At 39.6% G+C, this 6,991-nt stretch overlaps 1 protein-coding gene across 2 annotated transcripts in view; it reads right to left on the reverse strand.

Annotated features, from left to right (window-relative positions):
• Window positions 1-6,492, reverse strand: part of snap25 (synaptosome associated protein 25kDa) — a 48,436-nt gene extending 41,944 nt beyond the window's left edge. For both annotated transcript variants that reach the window (XM_015391894.1, XM_015391893.1), the window contains exon 1: window positions 6,294-6,492. The gene's annotated coding sequence lies outside the window, so the exon portion shown is untranslated. The remainder of the gene's footprint in view (window positions 1-6,293) is intronic.
• Window positions 6,493-6,991: the final 499 nt, after the last annotated feature.

Consider the following 6,991-nt stretch of genomic DNA (forward strand, 5'->3'; position numbering starts at 1 on the left):
AATCCTTGAGAGCGGTCTGGCAATATTAGTCTGAATACCTGGTGATTTTTTTGGAGAGGTACAACAAACAGTCAGCAAATTATTGTTGTTTGACTGACCCAAACAGGTAATGACAGGGTATTATTTCATGGGTCAGCTTTCAGTCACATGGCCTCAGAGGGATATGTGTCAGGCTGCAGATTGAAGAGGAACCGAATATTTGCTTATTAGAAGCCTGCAAGATGACATTTCACGATCAGCTAACTGGATCATGCCCATAAAAGGGGATTAGAAAGAATTTTAAAAAAGGAACTTAAAGGTAATTTTGACTTGCTTTAGTTTTAATACCTCTTTAAAAAGGAAATGGCTGCAAGGCAAAGACGACATGACTAATCATAATCATAATTAATGGACTTGTCTCCTAACTGGAACTGCTTCACTGCTGTCAAGACATTAAACATCAGGTGTGAATAATGTCTTAATAGAGAATATTAGTGCGAAAATGCATTTTATCTTAATGTGCCAAATTTGCCCAAAGGCCCGGATCTGGGCAGTGGCCATTTTGTTTCACTGTTTTTGTTTTGTCTGCATGCAGAGTGTTTCTCGGAACATGCAGTCCCACAGGAGCTGAGTAGCCAAAAAAAAAAGCTCCACATTGCCTTGCAGCTGACAACTATTTACTCTTTGGTAGCTCCCACCTGCAGACTGGATGCTGTTCTTCCAGCTCCCTAAAACAACCTTAGTCTGCAAAACCGGTGCTCTGCGATTCTCTAGTGTCTAAAGCGTTCAACATTTCGGGCGGAATGGTGCCTTTTTTTACTCAGACCTGAGGAATAGGAAACACAAAGCTTTTTTGTTTCCTTTGATAATAGTCTTTCGCTAAGTGAGGTATTATATATGTGGACCGTAAATGTTAAACTTCAATATATTTTGCTGGTATTTTACATTATGAATTACATTACATTACAAATAATCAACACTTAAAACATCCCTCTGCTGAGACCGAGGAAATTGTCCCAGTTTGGACTCACTGGAGAACAACGCTTCAAACATGTGCAAGAAGTGACTGCCATTTATTAGCATGACACAAGGCGATGCTAACAACCTTAAAGCAACTGGTGTCTACTGGACTTTGGTCTAATTATATTTGTGTCAGAGGAAAATGGAGATACTGTACAAGCTGTGAACACTCCTGACCAACAAAGACTGAACTCTAGCAGCTGGGACTCACTTGTAATGCAAGAATATTTTTCTTTTACCTTTTACCTCCATCTAGAAAGCAAAATCGTTCAATCAGGCCTAAAAAGTCAGCAACAAATGAAACTGATCAAAATTTAGGAGTTAAAAAATAACAGTAAGATTACAAAACTAGGCTCTTACTCAGTTCCCTTGTAATAACAACACTTTGGCAACCACTGTACTCTCTGTTGCATTCACTCTAGTAACACGCTCAGAAATGTCAGTTAGACTGTAGATTTATACATTATACAGATTACTCTTATAATCAAATTAGCCATATTGAATGTTACGGTTAGAAAAAATGAGAATCACCTCTCCTTTCAACATACTGACATCAGAGATTCTGATGTCTGAATTCAAAAGAAACACATTAAAGCTGGTAGTTTCATTTGATAGTTTATGTTTAGAGGTAGAGATTACTATATAGTTCACTGTTAAAACCTATTATAATAAGACAGAGTCATCCTACAACAACAACAGCAAAAACCAAAAGAGAATAGAAGATATTAAGAAGAAACCTATGTGAGGAGGTTTTAGGTTTTAGTTAATATTTGTGTTTGTCAGGCTCTAGAGCAGGGGCTCCTTAAATGGTCCCCAAAACAGTCAGATAAGACAACATATAGGGGGTCAGGAAACTGGTTTTAGAATAATTGAGATGCGATTTTTAAGGCATGGTGGAGGGCTACAATATTTAATGAAATACATTCATGTGAATATTCCATGTGATAAATAAATGACATGAGATTTTATATTTATTTATTGATCTAATATGCAATTCAAATATATATTTAAATTGTAAAATGCCCAATTAAATATTTAATGCCCCATTAAATAACTGGAAATACATTTAAAAGAAGACGTATAATAACTAAATGTAAAAAAAAAAAAAATGTATTCCAAAATTAAATATTTATTTGATTTCATTGACATTTATGAATCAATATAGAGCAAAGAATTTAAATGTAATTTCGGGGGGGTTGGCAGTCTGTTGCATTATTTCTGGGGTCCCAGGCTGGAATGTGCGAGACCCACTGATCCAGAGCATTTGTATGCAAGATCCAGCTCATCACCATTTATCTGACCACTAACATCCAGAAAATGCATATCATGTAAAAAGGAGGCATATGTTTTTTAAAGACTGGAAAAAGCTAAAACTGCTAAAGAAAATTTGGAGTAAAGTTATGATAATACATCAATCTGCTCTTCATAACTGAAGTAATGAAAACAAAATGTTCATTCCTACAGCTGCAATTGACCCTTTTAAAGACTTGATTATGCTGAAGTGACGTTACATAAAATAAGTTTGACACCCTTGATCTAGAGGGTGAACCCTTAGAGATTTAAAATCATGAACACAAATAAGAATTAGGAAAAAAGAAACAATTATTACCACTTTAAACGACATGACATATCCGGCCTCTGCCTTGCCCTTATACAGCTCTCAAGTCTTCCCACTCAATACGTACAGTTACCTTAAAGCCGCTTTAACATTTAGCCATAATTCTTCATGTTTTCCTACTAATGATTAATGTCTGCTCATCAAAATCGAAATAATAAATGCCATAAAGAGTCTTCTAAGCTAAATGATCAATCTGTTATTGATTGAGGACTATGTACAGTCATACAGTAGCTTTTCTGTTTTCAATTAAAGATGTTTTTCTTATAGCATTTTTTTTTTGTTTTCATACCTTAGAACCACAACACTTGTATTTTCTATACTGCAGGTCTATATGTTATGTCTATTGTCCATCTCTCTTCATATATTTTATTTTATATACTTAGTGTTTGCATATGTCATGATAATCAAACCTGTTTTCAGATCATTGACTGATTTTAGGAGAATAAAAGACTTTAACCTTTATAGAGCAAAAAGCTACATCATAAAATCCCTGAACACGGCCTTCATAGCTCCCCAGATTCTTAAAGATGAGAAAATGAAAGAAAAAAAATTAACCTTCAGCACACTTGGACAACGCAATACATCAGAGGCACGATAAGCTCAACAGGGTCTAACAGGGTAGTTTTTATTACAAGACAACTCTTAAACTGTGGTCTGATGCTATTGGAAACTGCTGACGAAAGCTTGTGGTTCAGATCTGTACTTGAGTGGACCTAAAAAAGCCCTTTAGCAGAAAATAGCAGACGCTTAATGTAGGGAGCTCAGACAGGTACAGTCATTAATCACCTCCGGCTGGAGCTTGACCTGAGAAGCTCAACTGGGTTAGAATTTTTTATGAAAAGGAAACCATAATCAACACCCTGAATATAAAATAGCCTGTATCTTCATAATGCTAATTACATATTCTAATAAACACATTAATGACCATGATGAAATAGCAGCTTTAGATAAGCAACTGGATTGTTAAATTGGTGCCAGATTTTAGATCAGCTGATGGGCAGATGTAGAGCCTTAAAATGTGTTTTTAACAGCCCAAATTTTCTATATTTTGCTCATTTTACATTTACAAACTTTATAGTGATTTAATATGATAGGCCTAGACATAATAGACCAACTCGTAAAAAAATAATAGATGGAGTTGAAAATGTTTTACAAAAAAAAGGGGGGGAAATTTGTGTCATGTTTTTGTATTCAGGCCCTTTAAATCAATGCTTTGCTGAACAACCTTTGGCTGTAATTATAGCTGGAAGTATTTCGGGTTGTCTCTAAAAACTTTGTATATCTAATCGGCAAAATCTTCATATTTCTTTGTGAAATAGCTCAAGCTAAGTCCAGTGTTATTTTCAGCCTTTAACTTAAATTTACTGTTGCTTCATTCTCATTTTCATAAACCCTTAACATGGTTGGTCTACCTGCTAAAGAAATAGCCTCCTCATAGCATGATGCTGCCCCCACCATGTTTCACTGCCAGGATGTTGTATTTAGTTTCCCAACACCTTTAGCGCCGTACATGTAAACCAGAATGTTTCATTAATTCTGGTCTCCTTTAACCATCTACTGTAATTTAACATGGTTGCTGTCTCTCCTACGTTTCCACTCCTACAAGTCCAAACGTCTAAAGCTTATAACTATCTCTGCAGCTCCTCCACAGTTCCCATTAGCCTCCTGTGTATTTTACGTGGACAGCAAAGTAATGATAAATTAACTCTACTTAATACTCCTCCTCATCTTTCTCTCTATCCCGCCATGTTTTTGCTCCCCACAAAGCCGTTTGTTTCGTACACTAACAAACCTCTGAGGCCATAACAGAGCAGTTACATTTATACTGAGATTAAATCCCTCATAGGTTGACCTCTGAAGACAGATGTTTCAACTGGTTTCTGTGTAGAGGTATCAGGGTAAACCAGGTATTATTTTCCTTCCACTTTTCGTATTTGGTGTAATTCTGTCATACTGATTTAAGGTTTTGAAGACGATACAAGGCACAGCAACTTTTATCAATCAAGGTTGACTAATTCAAATAAAGGTTGAACCCAAACACTCAATAGCCTTTTCTCAGCAGCCTCACTCCCTGAAACGTCCTCACTGCTTTATCCATCCACTGTAAAAGTGATGGCGTGAAATTTAAGGATGACCTGGATGTTTCTGAGAAACCACCCTCGGGTGAGTCACCGTTCACCCACACAGAGCAGCCCCTCATAATGCTTTCAGCATCTGTGTGACCCTCCCCTCCAGCTTACACCTCCATCACCTCCACCCCCTCCCTGTTACTGTGGCTCCCCTCTCTGCAGCCCAAACTGTGAAAACTGCAGAATGTGATATAGTGGTGATTATTGGGTGGGGGGCGGTATTTTATTCATCATGGTATGGATTAACCTATTTCCTTATAAAGTGAAATCTTATTTGATTTTGTTGTTAGGCTGTAAGACTCCCACTAATGAGCTAAACATCCATCCTAACTAGAAGTGACAGCTTCCACTGGAGAACATGAGCCAGCTGCCTCTACTCCATGTGAGCGCGTGAAGCAATTCCAGCTGCGCCAGAGATGCAATCTGCTGCATCATCGCATTTAAAGGCAACCGGCCAACAAGTCTGCGTTCCTACATCTAACAGCAGTCATACCAACACAGAGAAGCAAGATGTTAACCAGAACTGGATCTAAATATTAATTTATAGATTAAAACTGTGGAATGTTGCTCTTCCAGAATATTTCTCTTAAAAACATGTTTTACCGGATGTCTGGAGGGAGATGTGGGTAAAAGTGGTGCGGCTATTTAGCGCCACTTGTTTTCCACGCATGGATTGGTGGATTAATGGATCGGACCCTCAGGTGAAGAGAAGAGGAGGAACCAGGCGGGGGTGTCATAGTGCGGGTTTCACCGCGGTTCTCCCTGGAGGGAACCCCTCACCCCCCGCCCACCACTCTTGCACTCAGCACCAGGATCTATTTTGCGCTCCCTTAATGCCAGAGCCACGCTAAAAGATGCCGCGCACTTTGCGTGAAAGCAGTAAAAACAAGCGACGCATTCTTACAGCGCGATCGTGCCCCCCGCCCCTCCCTGATAGCTCCACCGCAGTCCCCCTGCCTCGGTGTGTGAGGCTCAGTCAGGCTGTCACAGACTGATTCATGCCTCCTCATTTTGCTGCGACATCACAGGATGGGATGAGGGACTGAAATGTGAAAAAACAAACAAACAAAAAAACAGAAAAGCAACCGAACCCCTCCCCCGCATCATATAATGCGGGGTTTGGACACACACACACCCCACCCTCTCTATCTTTTTAACCATTTTTCCACCTGCTGGAAGCGCGCCCTGCGCCTGGCGCTGTCCGCGGTGCTGAAATCGCCCACATCCAACATGCGCATTATAGCGCAGCGCAGCCATCCTCCCAGCGATCCGCTGCGTGTTTCAGATTGATCACCCAGGACGTCACGCATTGCCTCCCATCCCTCTCACCGCGCTTTGATCTCCCTTCTTCCTTCCCGTTAATAACAGCAAACATCAACATCTTCGTGTCCCAGATTAGCTAATGCCATTTACCTCCTCATTAGCTTCATTTATTACAGAGAGGACAAGAAGGACATCACCTGCTTGATTTTGTCAAACCTCTGCCGCCGCATCACATTGTTTAATGAGTACACCATCAAGCATGGATAAAAGAGCTGGGATCTTACCTGCGCCTGCTGTCAGTGCCCTGCAGTCAGTACTGGAGGAAGCGTCTGTCTCTACCAGCAGCTGAGCGGTTACAGCCTCTCTCTCTCTCTCTCTCTCTGAATGTGACTGGGATGCTGCAAAGGCACTGCGCGTCCTTCTGCTTCCTCCTCACTTCTTCTTCAATGGTGGAGGGGGGTGGGTGGGAGGATGGGGTTGCAGTGCAGCTCTTGTCAAAGATGGCGGACACTTTTGACGTCAGCACCAGCTTTTAATAGATATCTGTCAGCGAGAGAGAGAGAGAGGAAGAAAATGAGGCAGCTGCATAACAACATATTTAATGTTTTTTTTTTTAAATACTGACACAAGCTTTTATTTATCCTCAGATGCACTGGAACTTTAAATGGGATGCTCCTTTTTGTCTCCTTTTAAACACACAAATAGATAATTTCACACAAAAAACTAATTTCCAGTGACAAATGTTTATAAAATATCAGACTTTTGTTAAAATATTGTTCAAGGACATAAAATTGTAAAAATGTGGCATCATTTCTATCCATTCAGTACTAAATGAGTTCCAGCCTTGACAAATCATCATCATCATCAATATACAGATTCCTCCAGCCTGTAATCTAACTTAACAGCACCATGAAAACCGAGGAACGCAGTACGTAGGTCAGGGAGGGAGTTATGGAGAAGGATTAGTTTTTTATTGACATTT

The sequence above is a fragment of the Cyprinodon variegatus genome, unplaced genomic scaffold (genome assembly GCF_000732505.1).
Source record: "Cyprinodon variegatus isolate N-32 unplaced genomic scaffold, C_variegatus-1.0 Scaffold563, whole genome shotgun sequence".
In the NCBI taxonomy this organism is placed as follows: Eukaryota; Metazoa; Chordata; class Actinopteri; order Cyprinodontiformes; family Cyprinodontidae; genus Cyprinodon; species Cyprinodon variegatus.